Below are 25,299 nucleotides of genomic sequence, written 5' to 3' on the forward strand. Positions count from 1 at the left end.
CTGTGCCCACTGCCAGTCTATGTCCGCACTGTCAGTCTCTGTCTGCACTGTCTGTCTCTGTCCACAATGTTCGTCTCTGTCTCCACTGTCAGTCTCTGTCCGCACTGTCAATCCCTGTCGGCACTGTCAATCCCTGTCCGCACTGTCAATCCCTGTCCGCACTGTCAATCCCTGTCCGCACTGTCAATCCCTGTCCGCACTGTCAATCACTGTCCGCACTGTCAATCCCTGTCCGCACTGTCCATCCCTTTCCTCACTGTCAATCCCTGTCCGCACTGTCAATACCTATCGGCACTGTCAATCCCTGTCCGCACTGTCAATCCCTGTCCGCACTGTCAATCCCTTTCCTCACTGTCAATCCCTGTCCGCACTGTCAATCCCTATCGGCACTGTCAATCCCTGGCTGCACTGAAAATCCCAGTCCGCACTTTCAAACCCTGTCCGCAGTGTCAATCACTGTCTGCATTGGCCGTCCCTTTCTGCACTGTCGGTCTCTGTCCGCACTGTCTGTCTGTGTCCGCACTGACAATCCCTGTCCGCACTGTCAGTCTCTGTCCACACTGTCAGTCTCTGTCCGCACTGTCAGTTTCTGTCCACACTGTCAGTCTCTGTCCGTACTGTTAGTCTCTGTCTGCACTGTCAGTCTCTGTCCGCACTGTTAGTCTCTGTCCGCACTGTTAGTCTCCGTCCGCACTGTTAGTCTCCGTCCGCACTGTCTGTCTCTGTCCGCACTGTCTGTCTCTGTCCGCACTGTTTGTCTCTGCCCACACTGTCAATCTCTGTCCACACTGTCAGTCTCTGTTCACACTGTCAATCACTGTCTGCACTGTCAATCATTGTCCGCACTGTCAATCTCAGTTCACACTGTCAATCTCTGCTCACACTGTCAATTTCTGTCCACACTGTCAATTTCTGTCCACATTATCAATCTCTGTCTTTTCTCTCAATCTCTGTCCGCACTGTCAGTCTCTGTCCGCACTGTCAGTCTCTGTCCGCGATGTGAGTCTCTGTCCGCACTGTCAGTCTATGTCTGCAGTGTCAGTGTATGACTGCACTGTCTGTCTCTCACCGCACTGTCAGTCTCTGTCCGCACTGTCAGTCTCTGTCCGCACTGTCAGTCTCTGTCCACACTGTCAATGCCTGTCCACACTGTCAGTCTCTGTTCACACTGTCAATCACTGTCTGCACTGTCAATCTTTGTCCGCACTGTCAATCTCAGTTCACACTGTCAATCTCTGTCCACACTGACAAACTCTGTTCACACTGTCAATCTCTGTCCACACTGTCAATCAATGTCCGCCCTGGCAAACTCTGTCCACACTGCCAGTCTCTGTCCGCACTGTCAGTCTCTGTCCGCACTGTCAGTCTCTGTCCGCACTGTCAGTCTCTGTCCGCACTGTCAGTCTCTGTCCGCACTGACAAACTCTGTTCACACTGTCAATCTCTGTCCACACTGTCAGTCTCTGTCCGCAATGTTCGTCTCCTTCCACACTGTCAATCTCTGTCCGTACTGTTAGTCTCTGTCTGCACTGTCAGTCTCTGTCCGCACTGTCAATCTCTGTCTGCGTTTTTAGTCTCTGCACAAACTGTAAGTCTCTGGCCGCACTGTCAGTCTCTGGCCGCGCTGCCACTCGATGTCCGCACTGAAAGTCTCTGTCTGCACTGTCAGTCTCTGTCAGCAATGTTAGTCTATGTCTGCACTGTCAGTCTAGTCTGCACTGTCAATCTATGTCCGCACTGTCAATCTCTGTCCCCACTGTGAGTCCCTGACGGCACTGTCAGTCTCTGTCCGCACTGTTTGTCTCTGTCCGCACTGTTAGTCTCTGTCCGCACTGTTAGTCTCTGTCCGCACTGTTAGTCTCTGTCCATGCTCTTCAGTCTCAGTCCGCGTTGTCAGTCTCAGTCCAGACTGTCTGTCTCTGTCCGCACTGTCTGTCTCTGTCCGCACTGTCAATCTCTGTCCCCACTGTGAGTCCCTGATGGCACTGTCAGTCTCTGTCCGCACTGTTAGTCTCTGTCCGCACTGTCAGTCTCTGTCTGCACTGTTAGTCTCTGTCCATGCTCTTCAGTCTCTGTCCGTGTTGTCAGTCTCAGTCCAGACTGTCTGTCTCTGTCCGCACTGTCTGTCTCTGTCCGCACTGTCTGTCTCTGTCCGCACTGTCTGTCTCTTTCCGCACTCTCAGTCTCTGTGCCCACTGCCAGTCTCTGTCCGCACTGTCAGTCTCTGTCTGCACTGTCTGTCTCTGTCCACAATGTTCGTCTCTGTCTCCACTGTCAGTCTCTGTCCGCACTGTCAATCCCTGTCCGCACTGTCAATCCCTGTCCGCACTGTCAATCCCTGTCCGCACTGTCAATCCCTCTCCGCACTGTCAATCCCTGTCCGCACTGTCAATCCCTGTCCGCACTGTCAATCCCTTTCCTCACTGTCAATCCCTGTCCGCACTGTCAATCCCCCGCTGCATTGTCAATCCCTGTCCGCACTGTCAATCCCTGTCCGCACTGTCAATCCCCCGCTGCACTGTCAATCCCTCGCTGCACTGAAAATCCCAGTCCGCACTCTCAAACCCTGTCCGCAGTGTCAATCACTGTCTGCATTGGCCGTCCCTTTCTGCACTGTCGGTCTCTGTCCGCACTGTCTGTCTGTGTCCGCACTGCCAGTCCCTGTCCCCACTGTCTGTCTCTGTCCACACTGTCAGTCTCTGTCCACACTGTCAATCACTGTCTGCACTGTCAATCCCTGTCCGCACTGTCAATCCCTGTCCGCACTGTCAATCCCTGTCCGCACTGTCAATCCCTGTCCGCACTGTCAATTCCTGTCCGCACTGTCAATCCCTGTCCGCACTGTCAGTCTCTGTCCACACTGTCTGTCTGTGTCCGCACTGCCAGTCCCTTTCCCCACTGTCTGTCTCTGTCCACACTGTCAGTCTCTGTCCACACTGTCAGTCTCTGTCCGCACTGTCAGTCTCTGTCCACACTGTCAGTCTCTGTCCACACTGTCAATGCCTGTCCACACTGTCAGTCTCTGTTCACACTGTCAATCACTGTCTGCACTGTCAATCTTTGTCTGCACTGTCAATCTCAGTTCAGTAAGAAGTTTAACAACACCAGGTTAAAGCAATCTCAGTTCACACTGTCAATCTCTGTCCACACTGACAAACTCTGTTCACACTGTCAATCTCTGTCCACACTGTCAATCAATGTCCGCCCTGGCAAACTCTGTCCACACTGCCAGTCTCTGTCCGCACTGTCAGTCTCTGTCCGCACTGTCAGTCTCTGTCCGCACTGTCAGTCTCTGTCCGCACTGTCAGTCTCTGTCCGCACTGACAAACTCTGTTCACACTGTCAATCTCTGTCCACACTGTCAGTCTCTGTCCGCAATGTTCGTCTCCTTCCACACTGTCAATCTCTGTCCGTACTGTTAGTCTCTGTCTGCACTGTCAGTCTCTGTCCGCACTGTCAATCTCTGTCTGCGTTTTCAGTCTCTGCACAAACTGTAAGTCTCTGGCCGCACTGTCAGCCTCTGGCCGCGCTGCCACTCGATGTCCGCACTGAAAGTCTCTGTCTGCACTGTCAGTCTCTGTCAGCAATGTTAGTCTATGTCTGCACTGTCAGTCTAGTCTGCACTGTCAATCTATGTCCGCACTGTCAATCTCTGTCCCCACTGTGAGTCCCTGACGGCACTGTCAGTCTCTGTCCGCACTGTTTGTCTCTGTCCGCACTGTTTGTCTCTGTCCGCACTGTTAGTCTCTGTCCGCACTGTTAGTCTCTGTCCGCACTGTTAGTCTCTGTCCGCACTGTTAGTCTCTGTCTGCACTGTTAGTCTCTGTCCACACTCTCAATCTCTGTCCACACTATCAGTCTCTGTCCGCACTGCCAGTCCCTGTCCCCACTGTCTGTCTCTGTCCACACTGTCAGTCTCTGTCCACACTGTCAATCCCTCGCTGCACTGAAAATCCCAGTCCGCACTCTCAAACCCTGTCCGCAGTGTCAATCACTGTCTGCATTGGCCGTCCCTTTCTGCACTGTCGGTCTCTGTCCGCACTGTCTGTCTGTGTCCGCACTGTCAATCCCTGTCCGCACTGTCAGTCTCTGTCCACACTGTCAGTCTCTGTCTGCACTGTCAGTCTCTGTCCGCACTGTCAGTCTCTGTCTGCGTTTTCAGTCTCAGCACAAACTGTCAGTCTCTGTCCGCACTGTCAGTTTCTGTCCACACTGTCAGTCTCTGTCCGTACTGTTAGTCTCTGTCTGCACTGTCAGTCTCTGTCCGCACTGTTAGTCTCTGTCCGCACTGTTAGTCTCCGTCCGCACTGTTAGTCTCCGTCCGCACTGAAATTCTCTGTCTGCACTGTCAGTCTCTGTCCGCACTGTTCGTCTCTGTCTCCACTGTCAGTCTCTGTCTGCACTGTCAATCCCTGTCCGCACTGTCAATCCCTGTCTGCACTGTCAGTCTCTGTCCGCATTGTTCGTCTCTGTCTCCACTGCCAGTCCCTGTCCCCACTGTCTGTCTCTGTCCACACTGTCAGTCTCTGTCCACACTGTCAATGCCTGTCCACACTGTCAGTCTCTGTTCACACTGTCAATCACTGTCTGCACTGTCAATCTTTGTCCGCACTGTCAATCTCAGTTCACACTGTCAATTTCTGTCCACACTGTCAATTTCTGTCCACACTTTCAATCTGTCTTTACTCTCAATCTCTGTCCGCACTGACAAACTCTGTCCACACTGTCAATCTCTGTCCACACTGTCAGTCTCTGTCCGCAATGTTCGACTCCTTCCACACTGTCAATCTTTGTCCGTACTGTTAGTCTATGTCTGCACTGTAAGTCTCTGGCCGCACTGTCAGTCTCTGGCCGCACTGCCAGTCTATGTCCGCACTGAAAGTCTCTGTCTGCACTGTCAGTCTCTGTCAGCAATGTTAGTCTATGTCTGCACTGTCAGTCTAGTCTGCACTGTCAATCTATGTCCGCACTGTCAATCTCTGTCCCCACTGTGAGTCCCTGACGGCACTGTCAGTCTCTGTCCGCACTGTTTGTCTCTGTCCGCACTGTTTGTCTCTGTCCGCACTGTTAGTCTCTGTCCGCACTGTTAGTCTCTGTCCGCACTGTTAGTCTCTGTCCGCACTGTTAGTCTCTGTCTGCACTGTTAGTCTCTGTCCACACTCTCAATCTCTGTCCACACTATCAGTCTCTGTCCGCACTGCCAGTCCCTGTCCCCACTGTCTGTCTCTGTCCACACTGTCAGTCTCTGTCCACACTGTCAGTCTCTGTCCACACTGTCAATCTCTGTCCACACTGTCAATGCCTGTCCACACTGTCAGTCTCGGTTCACACTGTCAATCACTGTCTGCACTGTCAATCTTTGTCCGCACTGTCAATCTCAGTTCACGCTGTCAATTTCTGTCCACACTATCAATCTCTGTCTTTACTCTCAATCTCTGTCCGCACTGACAAACTCTGTTCACACTGTCAATCTCTGTCCACACTGTCAATCAATGTCTGCCCTGGCAAACTCTGTCCACACTGCCAGTCTCTGTCCACACTGTCAGTCTCTGTCCACACTGTCAGTCTCTCTCCGCACTGTCAGTCTCTGTCCACACTGTTAGTCTCTGTCCGCACTGTTAGTCTCTGTCCGCACTGTTAGTCTCTGTCCGCACTGTTAGTCTCTGTCCGCACTGTTAGTCTCCGTCCGCACTGTCTGTCTCTGTCCGCACTGTTTGTCTCTATCCGCACTGTTAGTCTCAGTCCATACCATTCTGTCTCTGTCCGCACTGTCAGTCTCAGTCCAGACTGTCTGTCTCTGTCCGCACTGTCTGTCTCTGTCCGCACTGTCAGTCTCTGTCCGCACTGTCAGTCTCTGTCCACACTGTCAATCTCTGTCCACACTGTCAGTCTCTGTTCACACTGTCAATCACTGTCTGCACTGTCAATCATTGTCCGCACTGTCAATCTCAGTTCACACTGTCAATCTCTGCTCACACTGTCAATTTCTGTCCACCCTGTCAATTTCTGTCCACATTATCAATCTCTGTCTTTTCTCTCAATCTCTGTCCGCACTGTCAGTCTCTGTCCGCACTGTCAGTCTCTGTCCGCGATGTGAGTCTCTGTCCGCACTGTCAGTCTATGTCTGCACTGTCAGTGTATGTCTGCACTGTCTGTCTCTCACCGCACTGTCAGTCTCTGTCCGCACTGTCAGACTATGTCCGTACTATCAGTCTCTGTCCGCACTGTTAGTCTCTGTCCGCACTGTTAGTCTCTGTCCGCACTGTTAGTCTCTGTCCGCACTGTTAGTCTCTGTCCGCACTGTCAGTCTCTGTCTGCACTGTTAGTCTCTGTCCATGCTCTTCAGTCTCTGTCCGCGTTGTCAGTCTCAGTCCAGACTGTCTGTCTCTGTCCGCACTGTCTGTCTCTGTCCGCACTGTCTGTCTCTTTCCGCACTGTCAGTCTCTGTGCCCACTGCCTGTCTATGTCCGCACTGTCAGTCTCTGTCTGCACTGTCTGTCTCTGTCCACAATGTTCGTCTCTGTGTCCACTGTCAGTCTCTGTCCGCACTGTCAATCCCTGTCCGCACTGTCAATCCCTGTCCGCACTGTCAATCCCTGTCCGCACTGTCAATCCCTGTCCGCACTGTCAATCCCTGTCCGCACTGTCAATCCCTGTCCGCACTGTCAATCCCTGTCCGCACTGTCAATCCCTGTCCGCACTGTCAATCCCTGTCCGCACTGTCAATCCCTGTCCGCACTGTCAATCCCTGTCCGCACTGTCAATCCCTGTCTGCACTGTCAATCTCTGTCCGCACTGTCAGTCTCTGTCCGCACTGTCAGTCTATGTCCGCACTGAAATTCTCTGTCTGCACTGTCAGTCTCTGTCCGCACTGTTCGTCTCTGTCTCCACTGTCAGTCTCTGTCTGCACTGTCAATCCCTGTCCGCACTGTCAATCCCTGTCTGCACTGTCAGTCTCTGTCCGCATTGTTCGTCTCTGTCTCCACTGTCAGTCACTGTCCGCACTGTCAGTCTCTGTCTGCACTGTCAATTCCTGTCCGCACTGTCAATCCCTGTCTGCACTGTCAATCTCTGTCCGCAATGTTAGTCTATGTTTGCACTGTCAGTGTAGTCTGCACTGTCAGTCAATGTCTGCACTGTCAGTCTATGTCTGCACTGTCTGTCTCTGTCCGCACTGTCAGTCTCTGTCCGCACTGTTAGTCTCTGACCGCACTGTTTGTCTCTGTCCGCACTGTCTGTCTCTGTCCGCACTGTCAGTCTCTGTCCTCACTGTCAGTTTCTGTTCTCACTGTCAGTCTCTGTCCGCACTGTTCGTCTCTGTCCGCACTGTTAGTCTCTGTCCGCACTGTTAGTCTCTGTCCATGCTCTTCAGTCTCTGTCCGCGTTGTCAGTCTCAGTCCAGACTGTCTGTCTCTGTCCGCACTGTCTGTCTCTTTCCTCACTGTCAGTCTCTGTGCCCACTGCCAGTCTATGTCCGCACTGTCAGTCTCTGTCTGCACTGTCTGTCTCTGTCCACAATGTTCGTCTCTGTCTCCACTGTCAGTCTCTGTCCGCACTGTCAATCCCTGTCCGCACTGTCAATCCCTGTCCGCACTGTCAATCCCTGTCCGCACTGTCAATCACTGTCCGCACTGTCAATCCCTGTCCGCACTGTCCATCCCTTTCCTCACTGTCAATCCCTGTCCGCACTGTCAATACCTATCGGCACTGTCAATCCCTGTCCGCACTGTCAATCCCTGTCCGCACTGTCAATCCCTTTCCTCACTGTCAATCCCTGTCCGCACTGTCAATCCCTATCGGCACTGTCAATCCCTGGCTGCACTGAAAATCCCAGTCCGCACTTTCAAACCCTGTCCGCAGTGTCAATCACTGTCTGCATTGGCCGTCCCTTTCTGCACTGTCGGTCTCTGTCCGCACTGTCTGTCTGTGTCCGCACTGACAATCCCTGTCCGCACTGTCAGTCTCTGTCCACACTGTCAGTCTCTGTCTGCACTGTCAGTCTCTGTCCGCACTGTCAGTCTCTGTCTGCGTTTTCAGTCTCAGCACAAACTGTCAGTCTCTGTCCGCACTGTCAGTTTCTGTCCACACTGTCAGTTTCTGTCCACACTGTCAGTCTCTGTCCGTACTGTTAGTCTCTGTCTGCACTGTCAGTCTCTGTCCGCACTGTTAGTCTCTGTCCGCACTGTTAGTCTCTGTCCGCACTGTTAGTCTCTGTCCGCACTGTTAGTCTCTGTCCGCACTGTCAATCTCTGTCCCCACTGTGAGTCCCTGATGGCACTGTCTGTCTCTGTCTGCACTGTTAGTCTCCGTCCGCACTGTCAGTCTCTGTCTGCACTGTTAGTCTCTGTCCATGCTCTTCAGTCTCTGTCCGCCTTGTCAGTCTCAGTCCAGACTGTCTGTCTCTGTCCGCACTGTCTGTCTCTGTCCGCACTGTCTGTCTCTTTCCGCACTGTCAGTCTCTGTGCCCACTGCCTGTCTATGTCCGCACTGTCAGTCTCTGTCTGCACTGTCTGTCTCTGTCCACAATGTTCGTCTCTGTGTCCACTGTCAGTCTCTGTCCGCACTGTCAATCCCTGTCCGCACTGTCAATCCCTGTCCGCACTGTCAAGCCCTGTCCGCACTGTCAATCCCTGTCCGCACTGTCAATCCCTGTCCGCACTGTCAATCCCTGTCCGCACTGTCAATCCCTGTCCGCACTGTCAATCCCTGTCCGCACTGTCAATCCCTGTCCGCACTGTCAATCCCTGTCTGCACTGTCAATCTCTGTCCGCACTGTCAGTCTCTGTCCGCACTGTCAGTCTCTGTCTGCGTTTTCAGTCTCTGCTCAAACTGTCAGTCTCTGGCCGCACTGCCAGTCTATGTCCGCACTGAAATTCTCTGTCTGCACTGTCAGTCTCTGTCCGCACTGTTCGTCTCTGTCTCCACTGTCAGTCTCTGTCTGCACTGTGAATCCCTGTCCGCACTGTCAATCCCTGTCTGCACTGTCAGTCTCTGTCCGCATTGTTCGGCTCTGTCTCCACTGTCAGTCACTGTCCGCACTGTCAGTCTCTGTCTACACTGTCAGTCTCTGTCTGCACTGTCAGTCTCTGTCCGCACTGTCAGTCTCTGTCTGCGTTTTCAGTCTCTGCACAAACTGTCAGTCTCTGTCCGCACTGTCAGTTTCTGTCCACACTGTCAGTCTCTGTCCGTACTGTTAGTCTCTGTCTGCACTGTCAGTCTCTGTCCGCACTGTTAGTCTCTGTCCGCACTGTTAGTCTCTGTCCGCACTGTTAGTCTCTGTCCGCACTGTCAATCTCTGTCCCCACTGTGAGTCCCTGATGGCACTGTCTGTCTCTGTCCGCACTGTTAGTCTCTGTCCGCACTGTCAGTCTCTGTCTGCACTGTTAGTCTCTGTCCATGCTCTTCAGTCTCTGTCCGCGTTGTCAGTCTCAGTCCAGACTGTCTGTCTCTGTCCGCACTGTCTGTCTCTGTCCGCACTGTCTGTCTCTTTCCGCACTGTCAGTCTCTGTGCCCACTGCCTGTCTATGTCCGCACTGTCAGTCTCTGTCTGCACTGTCTGTCTCTGTCCACAATGTTCGTCTCTGTGTCCACTGTCAGTCTCTGTCCGCACTGTCAATCCCTGTCCGCACTGTCAATCCCTGTCCGCACTGTCAATCCCTGTCCGCACTGTCAATCCCTGTCCGCACTGTCAATCCCTGTCCGAACTGTCAATCCCTGTCCGCACTGTCAATCCCTGTCCGCACTGTCAATCCCTGTCTGCACTGTCAATCTCTGTCCGCACTGTCAGTCTCTGTCCGCACTGTCAGTCTCTGTCTGCGTTTTCAGTCTCTGCTCAAACTGTCAGTCTCTGGCCGCACTGCCAGTCTATGTCCGCACTGAAATTCTCTGTCTGCACTGTCAGTCTCTGTCCGCACTGTTCGTCTCTGTCTCCACAGTCAGTCTCTGTCTGCACTGTCAATCCCTGTCCGCACTGTCAATCCCTGTCTGCACTGTCAGTCTCTGTCCGCATTGTTCGTCTCTGTCTCCACTGTCAGTCACTGTCCGCACTGTCAGTCTCTGTCTGCACTGTCAATCCCTGTCCGCACTGTCTATCCCTGTCTGCACTGTCAATCTCTGTCCGCAATGTTAGTCTATGTTTGCACTGTCAGTGTAGTCTGCACTGTCAGTCAATGTCTTCACTGTCAGTCTATGTCTGCACTGTCTGTCTCTGTCCGCACTGTCAGTCTCTGTCCGCACTGTTAGTCTCTGACCGCACTGTTTGTCTCTGTCCGCACTGTCAGTCTCTGTCCGCACTGTCAGTCTCTGTCCGCACTGTCAGTCTCTGTCCACACTGTTAGTCTCTGTCCGCACTGTTAGTCTCTGTCCGCACTGTTAGTCTCTGTCCGCACTGTTAGTCTCTGTCCGCACTGTTAGTCTCCGTCCGCACTGTCTGTCTCTGTCCGCACTGTCTGTCTCTGTCCGCACTGTTTGTCTCTATCCGCACTGTTAGTCTCAGTCCTTACCATTCTGTCTCTGTCCGCACTTTCAGTCTCAGTCCAGACTGTCTGTCTCTGTCCGCACTGTCTGTCTCTGTCCGCACTGTCAGTCTCTGTCCGCACTGTCAGTCTCTGTCCGCACTGTCAGTCTCTGTCCGCGATGTGAGTCTCTGTCCACACTGTCAGTCTCTGTTCACACTGTCAATCACTGTCTGCACTGTCAATCATTGTCCGCACTGTCAATCTCAGTTCACACTGTCAATCTCTGCTCACACTGTCAATTTCTGTCCACCCTGTCAATTTCTGTCCACATTATCAATCTCTGTCTTTTCTCTCAATCTCTGTCCGCACTGTCAGTCTCTGTCCGCACTGTCAGTCTCTGTCCGCGATGTGAGTCTCTGTCCGCACTGTCAGTCTATGTCTGCACTGTCAGTGTATGTCTGCACTGTCTGTCTCTCACCGCACTGTCAGTCTCTGTCCGCACTGTCAGACTATGTCCGCACTATCAGTCTCTGTCCGCACTGTTAGTCTCTGTCCGCACTGTTAGTCTCTGTCCGCACTGTTAGTCTCTGTCCGCACTGTTAGTCTCTGTCCGCACTGTTAGTCTCTGTCCGCACTGTCTGTCTCTGTCCGCACTGTCAATCTCTGTCCCCACTGTGAGTCCCTGATGGCACTGTCTGTCTCTGTCCGCACTGTTAGTCTCTGTCCGCACTGTCAGTCTCTGTCTGCACTGTTAGTCTCTGTCCATGCTCTTCAGTCTCTGTCCGCGTTGTCAGTCTCAGTCCAGACTGTCTGTCTCTGTCCGCACTGTCTGTCTCTGTCCGCACTGTCAGTCTCTGTCTGCACTGTCAGTCTCTGTGCCCACTGCCTGTCTATGTCCGCACTGTCAGTCCCTGTCTGCACTGTCTGTCTCTGTCCACAATGTTCGTCTCTGTGTCCACTGTCAGTCTCTGTCCGCACTGTCAATCCCTGTCCGCACTGTCAATCCCTGTCCGCACTGTCAATCCCTGTCCGCACTGTCAATCCCTGTCCGCACTGTCAATCCCTGTCCGCACTGTCAATTCCTGTCCGCACTGTCAATCCCTGTCCGCACTGTCAATCCCTGTCCGCACTGTCAATCCCTGTCCGCACTGTCAATCCCTGTCCGCACTGTCAATTCCTGTCCGCACTGTCAATCCCTGTCCGCACTGTCAATCCCTGTCCGCACTGTCAATCCCTGTCCGCACTGTCAATCCCTTTCCTCACTGTCAATCCCTTTCCTCACTGTCAATCCCTTTCCTCACTGTCAATCCCTGTCCGCACTGTCAATCCCTGTCCGCACTGTCAATCCCTGTCCGCACTGTCAATCCCTGTCCGCACTGTCAATCCCTTTTCTCACTGTCAATCCCTGTCCGCACTGTCAATCCCTGTCCGCACTGTCAATCCCTGTCCGCACTGTCAATCCCTGTCCGCACTGTCAATCCCTTTCCTCACTGTCAATCCCTGTCCGCACTGTCAATCCCTGTCCGCACTGTCAATCCCTGTCCGCACTGTCAATCCCTGTCCGCACTGTCAATCCCTGTCCGCACTGTCAATCCCTGTCCGCACTGTCAATCCCTGTCTGCACTGTCAATCTCTGTCCGCACTGTCAGTCTCTGTCTGCGTTTTCAGTCTCTGCTCAAACTGTCAGTCTCTGGCCGCACTGCCAGTCTATGTCCGCACTGAAATTCTCTGTCTGCACTGTCAGTCTCTGTCCGCACTGTTCGTCTCTGTCTCCACTGTCAGTCTCTGTCTGCACTGTCAATCCCTGTCCGCACTGTCAATCCCTGTCTGCACTGTCAGTCTCTGTCCGCATTGTTCGTCTCTGTCTCCACTGTCAGTCACTGTCCGCACTGTCAGTCTCTGTCTGCACTGTCAATCCCTGTCGGCACTGTCAATCCCTGTCTGCACTGTCAATCTCTGTCCGCAATGTTAGTCTATGTTTGCACTGTCAGTGTAGTCTGCACTGTCAGTCAATGTCTTCACTGTCAGTCTATGTCTGCACTGTCTGTCTCTGTCCGCACTGTCAGTCTCTGTCCGCACTGTTAGTCTCTGACCGCACTGTTAGTCTCTGACCGCACTGTTTGTCTCTGTCCGCACTGTCTGTCTCTGTCCGCACTGTCAGTCTCTGTCCGCACTGTCAGTCTCTGTCCACACTGTTAGTCTCTGTCCGCACTGTTAGTCTCTGTCCGCACTGTTAGTCTCTGTCCGCACTGTTAGTCTCTGTCCGCACTGTTAGTCTCCGTCCGCACTGTCTGTCTCTGTCCGCACTGTCTGTCTCTGTCCGCACTGTTTGTCTCTATCCGCACTGTTAGTCTCAGTCCTTACCATTCTGTCTCTGTCCGCACTGTCAGTCTCAGTCCAGACTGTCTGTCTCTGTCCGCACTGTCAATCCCTGTCTGCACTGTCAGTCTCTGTCCGCATTGTTCGTCTCTGTCTCCACTGTCAGTCACTGTCCGCACTGTCAGTCTCTGTCTGCACTGTCAATCCCTGTCCGCACTGTCTATCCCTGTCTGCACTGTCAATCTCTGTCCGCAATGTTAGTCTATGTTTGCACTGTCAGTGTAGTCTGCACTGTCAGTCAATGTCTTCACTGTCAGTCTATGTCTGCACTGTCTGTCTCTGTCCGCACTGTCAGTCTCTGTCCGCACTCTTAGTCTCTGACCGCACTGTTTGTCTCTGTCCGCACTGTCTGTCTCTGTCCGCACTGTCAGTCTCTGTCCGCACTGTCAGTCTCTGTCCACACTGTTAGTCTCTGTCCGCACTGTTAGTCTCTGTCCGCACTGTTAGTCTCTGTCCGCACTGTTAGTCTCTGTCCGCACTGTTAGTCTCCGTCCGCACTGTCTGTCTCTGTCCGCACTGTCTGTCTCTGTCCGCACTGTTTGTCTCTATCCGCACTGTTAGTCTCAGTCCTTACCATTCTGTCTCTGTCCGCACTGTCAGTCTCAGTCCAGACTGTCTGTCTCTGTCCGCACTGTCTGTCTCTGTCCGCACTGTCAGTCTCTGTCCGCACTGTCAGTCTCTGTCCGCACTGTCAGTCTCTGTCCACACTGTCAATCTCTGTCCACACTGTCAGTCTCTGTTCACACTGTCAATCACTGTCTGCACTGTCAATCATTGTCCGCACTGTCAATCTCAGTTCACACTGTCAATCTCTGCTCACACTCTCAATTTCTGTCCACCCTGTCAATTTCTGTCCACATTATCAATCTCTGTCTTTTCTCTCAATCTCTGTCCGCACTGTCAGTCTCTGTCCGCACTGTCAGTCTCTGTCGGCGATGTGAGTCTCTGTCCGCACTGTCAGTCTATGTCTGCACTGTCAGTGTATGTCTGCACTGTCTGTCTCTCACCGCACTGTCAGTCTCTGTCCGCACTGTCAGACTATGTCCGCACTATCAGTCTCTGTCCGCACTGTTAGTCTCTGTCCGCACTGTTAGTCTCTGTCCGCACTGTTAGTCTCTGTCCGCACTGTTAGTCTCTGTCCGCACTGTTAGTCTCTGTCCGCACTGTTAGTCTCTGTCCGCACTGTCAATCTCTGTCCCCACTGTGAGTCCCTGATGGCACTGTCTGTCTCTGTCCGCACTGTTAGTCTCTGTCCGCACTGTCAGTCTCTGTCTGCACTGTTAGTCTCTGTCCATGCTCTTCAGTCTCTGTCCGCGTTGTCAGTCTCAGTCCAGACTGTCTGTCTCTGTCCGCACTGTCTGTCTCTGTCCGCACTGTCAGTCTCTGTCTGCACTGTCAGTCTCTGTGCCCACTGCCTGTCTATGTCCGCACTGTCAGTCTCTGTCTGCACTGTCTGTCTCTGTCCACAATGTTCGTCTCTGTGTCCACTGTCAGTCTCTGTCCGCACTGTCAATCCCTGTCCGCACTGTCAATCCCTGTCCGCACTGTCAATCCCTGTCCGCACTGTCAATCCCTGTCCGCACTGTCAATCCCTGTCCGCACTGTCAATTCCTGTCCGCACTGTCAATCCCTGTCCGCACTGTCAATCCCTGTCCGCACTGTCAATCCCTGTCCGCACTGTCAATCCCTGTCCGCACTGTCAATCCCTGTCCGCACTGTCAATCCCTGTCCGCACTGTCAATCCCTGTCCGCACTGTCAATCCCTTTCCTCACTGTCAATCCCTTTCCTCACTGTCAATCCCTGTCCGCACTGTCAATCCCTGTCCGCACTGTCAATCCCTGTCCGCACTGTCAATCCCTGTCCGCACTGTCAATCCCTTTCCTCACTGTCAATCCCTGTCCGCACTGTCAATCCCTGTCCGCACTGTCAATCCCTGTCCGCACTGTCAATCCCTGTCCGCACTGTCAATCCCTTTCCTCACTGTCAATCCCTGTCCGCACTGTCAATCCCTGTCCGCACTGTCAATCCCTGTCCGCACTGTCAATCCCTGTCCGCACTGTCAATCCCTGTCCGCACTGTCAATCCCTGTCTGCACTGTCAATCTCTGTCCGCACTGTCAGTCTCTGTCCGCACTGTCAGTCTCTGTCTGAGTTTTCAGTCTCTGCTCAAACTGTCAGTCTCTGGCCGCACTACCAGTCTATGTCCGCACTGAAATTCTCTGTCTGCACTGTCAGTCTCTGTCCGCACTGTTCGTCTCTGTCTCCACTGTCAGTCTCTGTCTGCACTGTCAATCCCTGTCCGCACTGTCAATCCCTGTCTGCACTGTCAGTCTCTGTCCGCATTGTTCGTCTCTGTCTCCACTGTCAGTCACTGTCCGCACTGTCAGTCTCTGTCTGCACTGTCAATCCCTGTCCGCACTGTCAATCCCTGTCTGCACTGTCAATCTCTGTCCGCAATGTTAGTCTATGTTTGCACTGTCAGTGTAGTCTGCACTGTCAGTCAATGTCTTCACTGTCAGTCTATGTCTGCACTGTCTGTCTCTGTCCGCACTGTCAGTCTCTGTCCGCACTGTTAGTCTCTGACCGCACTGTTTGTCTCTGTCCGCACTGTCTGTCTCTGTCCGCACTGTCAGTCTCTGTCCGCACTGTCAGTCTCTGTCCACACTGTTAGTCTCTGTCCGCACTGTTAGTCTCTGTCCGCACTGTTAGTCTCTGTCCGCACTGTTAGTCTCTGTCCGCACTGTTAGTCTCCGTCCGCACTGTCTGTCTCTGTCCGCACTGTCTGTCTCTGTCCGCACTGTTTGTCTCTATCCGCACTGTTAGTCTCAGTCCTTACCATTCTGTCTCTGTCCGCACTGTCAGTCTCAGTCCAGACTGTCTGTCTCTGTCCGCACTGTCTGTCTCTGTCCGCACTGTCAGTCTCTGTCCGCACTGTCAGTCTCTGTCCGCACTGTCAGTCTCTGTCCACACTGTCAATCTCTGTCCACACTGTCAGTCTCTGTTCACACTGTCAATCACTGTCTGCACTGTCAATCATTGTCCGCACTGTCAATCTCAGTTCACACTGTCAATCTCTGCTCACACTGTCAATTTCTGTCCACCCTGTCAATTTCTGTCCACATTATCAATCTCTGTCTTTTCTCTCAATCTCTGTCCGCACTGTCAGTCTCTGTCCGCACTGTCAGTCTCTGTCCGCGATGTGAGTCTCTGTCCGCACTGTCAGTCTATGTCTGCACTGTCAGTGTACGTCTGCACTGTCTGTCTCTCACCGCACTGTCAGTCTCTGTCCGCACTGTCAGACTATGTCCGCACTATCAGTCTCTGTCCGCACTGTTAGTCTCTGTCCGCACTGTTAGTCTCTGTCCGCACTGTTAGTCTCTGTCCGCACTGTTAGTCTCTGTCCGCACTGTTAGTCTCTGTCCGCACTGTTAGTCTCTGTCCGCACTGTCAATCTCTGTCCCCACTGTGAGTCCCTGATGGCACTGTCTGTCTCTGTCCGCACTGTTAGTCTCTGTCCGCACTGTCAGTCTCTGTCTGCACTGTTAGTCTTTGTCCATGCTCTTCAGTCTCTGTCCGCGTTGTCAGTCTCAGTCCAGACTGTCTGTCTCTGTCCGCACTGTCTGTCTCTGTCCGCACTGTCAGTCTCTGTCTGCACTGTCAGTCTCTGTGCCCACTGCCTGTCTATGTCCGCACTGTCAGTCTCTGTCTGCACTGTCTGTCTCTGTCCACAATGTTCGTCTCTGTGTCCACTGTCAGTCTCTGTCCGCACTGTCAATCCCTGTCCGCACTGTCAATCCCTGTCCGCACTGTCAATCCCTGTCCGCACTGTCAATCCCTGTCCGCACTGTCAATCCCTGTCCGCACTGTCAATCCCTGTCCGCACTGTCAATCCCTGTCCGCACTGTCAATCCCTGTCCGCACTGTCAATCCCTGTCCGCACTGTCAATCCCTGTCCGCACTGTCAATCCCTGTCCGCACTGTCAATCCCTGTCCGCACTGTCAATCCCTTTCCTCACTGTCAATCCCTTTCCTCACTGTCAATCCCTGTCCGCACTGTCAATCCCTGTCCGCACTGTCAATCCCTGTCCGCACTGTCAATCCCTGTCCGCACTGTCAATCCCTTTCCTCACTGTCAATCCCTGTCCGCACTGTCAATCCCTGTCCGCACTGTCAATCCCTGTCCGCACTGTCAATCCCTGTCCGCACTGTCAATCCCTTTCCTCACTGTCAATCCCTGTCCGCACTGTCAATCCCTGTCCGCACTGTCAATCCCTGTCCGCACTGTCAATCCCTGTCCGCACTGTCAATCCCTGTCCGCACTGTCAATCCCTGTCTGCACTGTCAATCTCTGTCCGCACTGTCAGTCTCTGTCCGCACTGTCAGTCTCTGTCTGCGTTTTCAGTGTCTGCTCAAACTGTCAGTCTCTGGCCGCACTACCAGTCTATGTCCGCACTGAAATTCTCTGTCTGCACTGTCAGTCTCTGTCGGCACTGTTCGTCTCTGTCTCCACTGTCAGTCTCTGTCTGCACTGTCAATCCCTGTCCGCACTGTCAATCCCTGTCTGCACTGTCAGTCTCTGTCCGCATTGTTCGTCTCTGTCTCCACTGTCAGTCACTGTCCGCACTGTCAGTCTCTGTCTGCACTGTCAATCCCTGTCCGCACTGTCAATCCCTGTCTGCACTGTCAATCTCTGTCCGCAATGTTAGTCTATGTTTGCACTGTCAGTGTAGTCTGCACTGTCAGTCAATGTCTTCACTGTCAGTCTATGTCTGCACTGTCTGTCTCTGTCCGCACTGTCAGTCTCTGTCCGCACTGTTAGTCTCTGACCGCACTGTTTGTCTCTGTCCGCACTGTCTGTCTCTGTCCGCACTGTCAGTCTCTGTCCGCACTGTCAGTCTCTGTCCACACTGTGAGTCTCTGTCCGCACTGTTAGTCTCTGTCCGCACTGTTAGTCTCTGTCCGCACTGTTAGTCTCTGTCCGCACTGTTAGTCTCCGTCCGCACTGTCTGTCTCTGTCCGCACTGTCTGTCTCTGTCCGCACTGTTTGTCTCTATCCGCACTGTTAGTCTCAGTCCTTACCATTCTGTCTCTGTCCGCACTGTCAGTCTCAGTCCAGACTGTCTGTCTCTGTCCGCACTGTCTGTCTCTGTCCGCACTGTCAGTCTCTGTCCGCACTGTCAGTCTCTGTCCGCACTGTCAGTCTCTGTCCACACTGTCAATCTCTGTCCACACTGTCAGTCTCTGTTCACACTGTCAATCACTGTCTGCACTGTCAATCATTGTCCGCACTGTCAATCTCAGTTCACACTGTCAATCTCTGCTCACACTGTCAATTTCTGTCCACCCTGTCAATTTCTGTCCACATTATCAATCTCTGTCTTTTCTCTCAATCTCTGTCCGCACTGTCAGTCTCTGTCCGCACTGTCAGTCTCTGTCCGCGATGTGAGTCTCTGTCCGCACTGTCAGTCTATGTCTGCACTGTCAGTGTATGTCTGCACTGTCTGTCTCTCACCGCACTGTCAGTCTCTGTCCGCACTGTCAGACTATGTCCGCACTATCAGTCTCTGTCCGCACTGTTAGTCTCTGTCCGCACTGTTAGTCTCTGTCCGCACTGTTAGTCTCTGTCCGCACTGTTAGTCTCTGTCCGCACTGTTAGTCTCTGTCCGCACTGTCAATCTCTGTCCCCACTGTGAGTCCCTGATGGCACTGTCTGTCTCTGTCCGCACTGTTAGTCTCTGTCCGCACTGTCAGTCTCTGTCTGCACTGTTAGTCTCTGTCCATGCTCTTCAGTCTCTGTCCGCGTTGTCAGTCTCAGTCCAGACTGTCTGTCTCTGTCCGCACTGTCTGTCTCTGTCCGCACTGTCAGTCTCTGTCTGCACTGTCAGTCTCTGTGCCCACTGCCTGTCTTTGTCCGCACTGTCAGTCTCTGTCTGCACTGTCTGTCTCTGTCCACAATGTTCGTCTCTGTGTCCACTGTCAGTCTCTGTCCGCACTGTCAATCCCTGTCCGCACTGTCAATCCCTGTCCGCACTGTCAATCCCTGTCCGCACTGTCAATCCCTGTCCGCACTGTCAATCCCTGTCCGCACTGTCAATTCCTGTCCGCACTGTCAATCCCTGTCCGCACTGTCAATCCCTGTCCGCACTGTCAATCCCTGTCCGCACTGTCAATCCCTGTCCGCACTGTCAATCCCTGTCCGCACTGTCAATCCCTGTCCGCACTGTCAATCCCTGTCCGCACTGTCAATCCCTTTCCTCACTGTCAATCCCTTTCCTCACTGTCAATCCCTGTCCGCACTGTCAATCCCTGTCCGCACTGTCAATCCCTGTCCGCACTGTCAATCCCTGTCCGCACTGTCAATCCCTTTCCTCACTGTCAATCCCTGTCCGCACTGTCAATCCCTGTCTGCACTGTCAGTCTCTGTCCGCACTGTCAGTCTCTGTCTGCGTTTTCAGTCTCTGCTCAAACTGTCAGTCTCTGGCCGCACTGCCAGTCTATGTCCGCACTGACAGTCTCTGTCTGCACCGTCAATCCCTGTCCGCACTGTCAATCCCTGTCTGCACTGTCAATCTCTGCCCGCAATGTTAGTCTATGTTTGCACTGTCAGTGTAGTCTGCACTGTCAGTCAATGTCTGCACTGTCAGTCTATGTCTGCACTGTCTGTCTCTGTCCGCACTGTCAGTCTCTGTCCGCACTGTTAGTCTCTGACCGCACTGTTTGTCTCTGTCCGCACTGTCTGTCTCTGTCCGCACTGTCAGTCTCTGTCCTCACTGTCAGTTTCTGTTCTCACTGTCAGTCTCTGTCCGCACTGTTCGTCTCTGTCCGCACTGTTAGTCTCTGTCCGCACTGTTAGTCTCTGTCCATGCTCTTCAGTCTCTGTCCGCGTTGTCAGTCTCAGTCCAGACTGTCTGTCTCTGTCCGCACTGTCTGTCTCTTTCCTCACTGTCAGTCTCTGTGCCCACTGCCAGTCTATGTCCGCACTGTCAGTCTCTGTCTGCACTGTCTGTCTCTGTCCACAATGTTCGTCTCTGTCTCCACTGTCAGTCTCTGTCCGCACTGTCAATCCCTGTCGGCACTGTCAATCCCTGTCCGCACTGTCAATCCCTGTCCGCACTGTCAATCCCTGTCCGCACTGTCAATCACTGTCCGCACTGTCAATCCCTGTCCGCACTGTCCATCCCTTTCCTCACTGTCAATCCCTGTCCGCACTGTCAATACCTATCGGCACTGTCAATCCCTGTCCGCACTGTCAATCCCTGTCGGCACTGTCAATCCCTGTCGGCACTGTCAATCCCTGTCGGCACTGTCAATCCCTGTCCGCACTATCAATCCCTGTCCGCACTGTCAATCCCTGTCCGCACTGTCAATCCCTGTCCGCACTGTCAATCCCTTTCCTCACTGTCAATCCCTGTCCGCACTGTCAATCCCTATCGGCACTGTCAATCCCTGGCTGCACTGAAAATCCCAGTCCGCACTTTCAAACCCTGTCCGCAGTGTCAATCACTGTCTGCATTGGCCGTCCCTTTCTGCACTGTCGGTCTCTGTCCGCACTGTCTGTCTGTGTCCGCACTGTCAATCCCTGTCCGCACTGTCAGTCTCTGTCCACACTGTCAGTCTCTGTCTGCACTGTCAGTCTCTGTCCGCACTGTCAGTCTCTGTCTGCGTTTTCAGTCTCTGCACAAACTGTCAGTCTCTGTCCGCACTGTCAGTTTCTGTCCACACTGTCAGTCTCTGTCCGTACTGTTAGTCTCTGTCTGCACTGTCAGTCTCTGTCCGCACTGTTAGTCTCTGTCCGCACTGTTAGTCTCTGTCCGCACTGTTAGTCTCTGTCCGCACTGTCAATCTCTGTCCCCACTGTGAGTCCCTGATGGCACTGTCTGTCTCTGTCCGCACTGTTAGTCTCTGTCCGCACTGTCAGTCTCTGTCTGCACTGTTAGTCTCTGTCCATGCTCTTCAGTCTCTGTCCGCGTTGTCAGTCTCAGTCCAGACTGTCTGTCTCTGTCCGCACTGTCTGTCTCTGTCCGCACTGTCTGTCTCTTTCCGCACTGTCAGTCTCTGTGCCCACTGCCTGTCTATGTCCGCACTGTCAGTCTCTGTCTGCACTGTCTGTCTCTGTCCACAATGTTCGTCTCTGTGTCCACTGTCAGTCTCTGTCGGCACTGTCAATCCCTGTCCGCACTGTCAATCCCTGTCCGCACTGTCAATCCCTGTCCGCACTGTCAATCCCTGTCCGCACTGTCAATCCCTGTCCGCACTGTCAATCCCTGTCCGCACTGTCAATCCCTGTCCGCACTGTCAATCCCTGTCCGCACTGTCAATCCCTGTCCACACTGTCAATCCCTGTCCGCACTGTCAATCCCTGTCCGCACTGTCAATCCCTGTCCGCACTGTCAATCCCTGTCCGCACTGTCAATCTCTGTCCGCACTGTCAGTCTCTGTCCGCACTGTCAGTCTCTGTCTGCGTGTTCAGTCTCTGCTCAAACTGTCAGTCTCTGTCCGCACTGTCAGTCTCTGTCTGCGTTTTCAGTCTCTGCACAAACTGTCAGTCTCTGGCCGCACTGCCAGTCTATGTCCGCACTGAAATTCTCTGTCTGCACTGTCAGTCTCTGTCCGCACTGTTCGTCTCTGTCTCCACTGTCAGTCTCTGTCTGCACTGTCAATCCCTGTCCGCACTGTCAATCCCTGTCTGCACTGTCAGTCTCTGTCCGCATTGTTCGTCTCTGTCTCCACTGTCAGTCACTGTCCGCACTGTCAGTCTCTGTCTGCACTGTCAATCCCTGTCTGCACTGTCAATCTCTGTCCGCAATGTTAGTCTATGTTTGCACTGTCAGTGTAGTCTGCACTGTCAGTCAATGTCTTCACTGTCAGTCTATGTCTGCACTGTCTGTCTCTGTCCGCACTGTCAGTCTCTGTCCGCACTGTTAGTCTCTGACCGCACTGTTTGTCTCTGTCCGCACTGTCTGTCTCTGTCCGCACTGTCAGTCTCTGTCCTCACTGTCAGTTTCTGTTCTCACTGTCAGTCTCTGTCCGCACTGTTCGTCTCTGTCCGCACTGTTAGTCTCTGTCCGCACTGTTAGTCTCTGTCCATGCTCTTCAGTCTCTGTCCGCGTTGTCAGTCTCAGTCCAGACTATCTGTCTCTGTCCGCACTGTCTGTCTCTTTCCCCACTGTCAGTCTCTGTGCCCACTGCCAGTCTATGTCCGCACTGTCAGTCTCTGTCTGCACTGTCTGTCTCTGTCCACAATGTTCGTCTCTGTCTCCACTGTCAGTCTCTGTCCGCACTGTCAATCCCTGTCGGCACTGTCAATCCCTGTCCGCACTGTCAATCCCTGTCCGCACTGTCAATCCCTGTCCGCACTGTCAATCTCTGTCCGCACTGTCAATCCCTGTCCGCACTGTCCATCCCTTTCCTCACTGTCAATCCCTGTCCGCACTGTCAATCCCTGTCCGCACTGTCAATCCCTGTCCGCACTGTCAATCACTGTCCGCACTGTCAATCCCTGTCCGCACTGTCCATCCCTTTCCTCACTGTCAATCCCTGTCCGCACTGTCAATACCTATCGGCACTGTCAATCCCTGTCGGCACTGTCAATCCCTGTCGGCACTGTCAATCCCTGTCCGCACTGTCAATCCCTGTCCGCACTGTCAATCCCTGTCCGCACTGTCAATCCCTGTCCGCACTGTCAATCCCTTTCCTCACTGTCAATCCCTGTCCGCACTGTCAATCCCTATCGGCACTGTCAATCCCTGGCTGCACTGAAAATCCCAGTCCGCACTCTCAAACCCTGTCCGCAGTGTCAATCACTGTCTGCATTGGCCGTCCCTTTCTGCACTGTCGGTCTCTGTCCGCACTGTCTGTCTGTGTCCGCACTGTCAATCCCTGTCCGCACTGTCAGTCTCTGTCCACACTGTCAGTCTCTGTCTGCACTGTCAGTCTCTGTCCGCACTGTCAGTCTCTGTCTGCGTTTTCAGTCTCTGCACAAACTGTCAGTCTCTGTCCGCACTGTCAGTTTCTGTCCACACTGTCAGTCTCTGTCCGTACTGTTAGTCTCTGTCTGCACTGTCAGTCTCTGTCCGCACTGTTAGTCTCTGTCCGCACTGTTAGTCTCTGTCCGCACTGTTAGTCTCTGTCCGCACTGTTAGTCTCTGTCCGCACTGTTAGTCTCTGTCCGCACTGTCAATCTCTGTCCCCACTGTGAGTCCCTGATGGCACTGTCTGTCTCTGTCCGCACTGTTAGTCTCTGTCCGCACTGTCAGTCTCTGTCTGCACTGTTAGTCTCTGTCCATGCTCTTCAGTCTCTGTCCGCGTTGTCAGTCTCAGTCCAGACTGTCTGTCTCTGTCCGCACTGTCTGTCTCTGTCCGCACTGTCTGTCTCTTTCCGCACTGTCAGTCTCTGTGCCCACTGCCTGTCTATGTCCGCACTGTCAGTCTCTGTCTGCACTGTCTGTCTCTGTCCACAATGTTCGTCTCTGTGTCCACTGTCAGTCTCTGTCGGCACTGTCAATCCCTGTCCGCACTGTCAATCCCTGTCCGCACTGTCAATCCCTGTCCGCACTGTCAATCCCTGTCCGCACTGTCAATCCCTGTCCGCACTGTCAATCCCTGTCCGCACTGTCAATCCCTGTCCGCACTGTCAATCCCTGTCCGCACTGTCAATCCCTGTCCGCACTGTCAATCCCTGTCCGCACTGTCAATCCCTGTCCGCACTGTCAATCCCTGTCCGCACTGTCAATCCCTGTCCGCACTGTCAATCCCTGTCCGCACTGTCAATCCCTGTCCGCACTGTCAATCTCTGTCCGCACTGTCAGTCTCTGTCCGCACTGTCAGTCTCTGTCTGCGTGTTCAGTCTCTGCTCAAACTGTCAGTCTCTGTCCGCACTGTCAGTCTCTGTCTGCGTTTTCAGTCTCTGCACAAACTGTCAGTCTCTGGCCGCACTGCCAGTCTATGTCCGCACTGAAATTCTCTGTCTGCACTGTCAGTCTCTGTCCGCACTGTTCGTCTCTGTCTCCACTGTCAGTCTCTGTCTGCACTGTCAATCCCTGTCCGCACTGTCAATCCCTGTCTGCACTGTCAGTCTCTGTCCGCATTGTTCGTCTCTGTCTCCACTGTCAGTCACTGTCCGCACTGTCAGTCTCTGTCTGCACTGTCAATCCCTGTCTGCACTGTCAATCTCTGTCCGCAATGTTAGTCTATATTTGCACTGTCAGTGTAGTCTGCACTGTCAGTCAATGTCTTCACTGTCAGTCTATGTCTGCACTGTCTGTCTCTGTCCGCACTGTCAGTCTCTGTCCGCACTGTTAGTCTCTGACCGCACTGTTTGTCTCTGTCCGCACTGTCTGTCTCTGTCCGCACTGTCAGTCTCTGTCCTCACTGTCAGTTTCTGTTCTCACTGTCAGTCTCTGTCCGCACTGTTCGTCTCTGTCCGCACTGTTAGTCTCTGTCCGCACTGTTAGTCTCTGTCCATGCTCTTCAGTCTCTGTCCGCGTTGTCAGTCTCAGTCCAGACTATCTGTCTCTGTCCGCACTGTCTGTCTCTTTCCCCACTGTCAGTCTCTGTGCCCACTGCCAGTCTATGTCCGCACTGTCAGTCTCTGTCTGCACTGTCTGTCTCTGTCCACAATGTTCGTCTCTGTCTCCACTGTCAGTCTCTGTCCGCACTGTCAATCCCTGTCGGCACTGTCAATCCCTGTCCGCACTGTCAATCCCTGTCCGCACTGTCAATCCCTGTCCGCACTGTCAATCTCTGTCCGCACTGTCAATCCCTGTCCGCACTGTCCATCCCTTTCCTCACTGTCAATCCCTGTCCGCACTGTCAATACCTATCGGCACTGTCAATCCCTGTCCGCACTGTCAATCCCTGTCGGCACTGTCAATCCCTGTCCGCACTGTCAATCCCTGTCCGCACTGTCAATCCCTGTCCGCACTGTCAATCCCTGTCCGCACTGTCAATCCCTGTCCGCACTGTCAATCCCTGTCCGCACTGTCAATCCCTGTCCGCACTGTCAATCCCTGTCCGCACTGTCAATCCCTGTCCGCACTGTCAATCCCTTTCCTCACTGTCAATCCCTGTCCGCACTGTCAATCCCTATCGGCACTGTCAATCCCTGGCTGCACTGAAAATCCCAGTCCGCACTCTCAAACCCTGTCCGCAGTGTCAATCACTGTCTGCATTGGCCGTCCCTTTCTGCACTGTCGGTCTCTGTCCGCACTGTCTGTCTGTGTCCGCACTGTCAATCCCTGTCCGCACTGTCAGTCTCTGTCCACACTGTCAGTCTCTGTCTGCACTGTCAGTCTCTGTCCGCACTGTCAGACTATGTCCGCACTATCAGTCTCTGTCCGCACTGTTAGTCTCTGTCCGCACTGTTAGTCTCTGTCCGCACTGTTAGTCTCTGTCCGCACTGTTAGTCTCTGTCCGCACTGTTAGTCTCTGTCCGCACTGTTAGTCTCTGTCCGCACTGTCAATC

The sequence above is a fragment of the Mustelus asterias genome, chromosome 9, assembly GCF_964213995.1.
Source record: "Mustelus asterias chromosome 9, sMusAst1.hap1.1, whole genome shotgun sequence".
Taxonomy (NCBI): domain Eukaryota; kingdom Metazoa; phylum Chordata; class Chondrichthyes; order Carcharhiniformes; family Triakidae; genus Mustelus; species Mustelus asterias.